Below are 960 nucleotides of genomic sequence, written 5' to 3' on the forward strand. Positions count from 1 at the left end.
AAAATGATTAAATACTGGTTTGAGTGGAAAGAGCTAAAAGAATTCTGAGTTGTTCAATGTTTAAACAATTAATAGCATTTTAAATTCCAATTCATTGATGCAATTGCAAAGCATGAGTCAAAGCTAAAAGAGAATGCTTAGAAAAAATTAGGAAGAAAAAAAATCCACCCCTCACCCCTTGAAGGTCCATGGGGGGAAGTCTTTCACAAAAAAGGAGGGAGGAGTCTAATTTGGACAGAGAAGGGATCACTATGGCAATGATAGTTTGAATGATAACTCTGAATAAGAACGGGTTGATGAAAGGAGGTAAAGTGATATTCATAATTCCCTTTCAATAACAATATTGCAAACATGGTGCCTAAAATGAAAAAGGAGAGAAGGTTCCTGGTGTGGAGGTAGACTAGGGGAAGGAGATATAGGGATAGGGCAGGAAGGAAACTAGGAGCATTGGTGTTGAGAAATATACAGTGGCAAAGGAATGGGTGTTGGAACATTGTAGGACTGAAACTCAACATCAAAACTTTTAACTATCTCACAGTAATTTAATAAAAAATTGACAAAAGAACGCAAATTTTCCCACTGAAAGTTCACTATTACAATTTTATCTCTTCTTCATTAAATAAAACTAAATGATACTCTGGTTTTTCTTCAGATCATATAAGTCTTTCGCCTTTTACTGAAGATTTCCGTGGAGAGAAACAATTCTGAGTTTGTTTGTTTGTTTGTTTTTTTCCGTTTTTGGGCCATACCCGGCAGTGTTTAGGGGTTACTCCTTGCTCTACGCTCAGACATCGCCCCCGGCGGGCTCGAGGGACCATATGAAATGTCCGGATTCGAACCACGGTCTTTCTGTATGCAAGGCAAACGCCCTACCACTGTGCTGTCTCTCAGACCCCAATTCTGAGTTCTTGTTTACTTTTTGAGGCCTTGAATCTGCAGCGCTAAGAAACAAAACAAAAC

General features: G+C 38.6%; 1 non-coding gene across 1 annotated transcript; it reads left to right on the forward strand.

Moving 5' to 3' along the window:
* Positions 1-632: 632 nt before the first annotated feature.
* Positions 633-748, forward strand: LOC126024995 (U5 spliceosomal RNA). The gene has a single exon (XR_007501050.1). It is a non-coding gene; the product is annotated as a U5 spliceosomal RNA (small nuclear RNA).
* The last annotated feature ends 212 nt before the right edge of the window (positions 749-960 follow it).

The sequence above is a fragment of the Suncus etruscus genome, chromosome 12 (genome assembly GCF_024139225.1).
Source record: "Suncus etruscus isolate mSunEtr1 chromosome 12, mSunEtr1.pri.cur, whole genome shotgun sequence".
NCBI lineage: Eukaryota > Metazoa > Chordata > Mammalia > Eulipotyphla > Soricidae > Suncus > Suncus etruscus.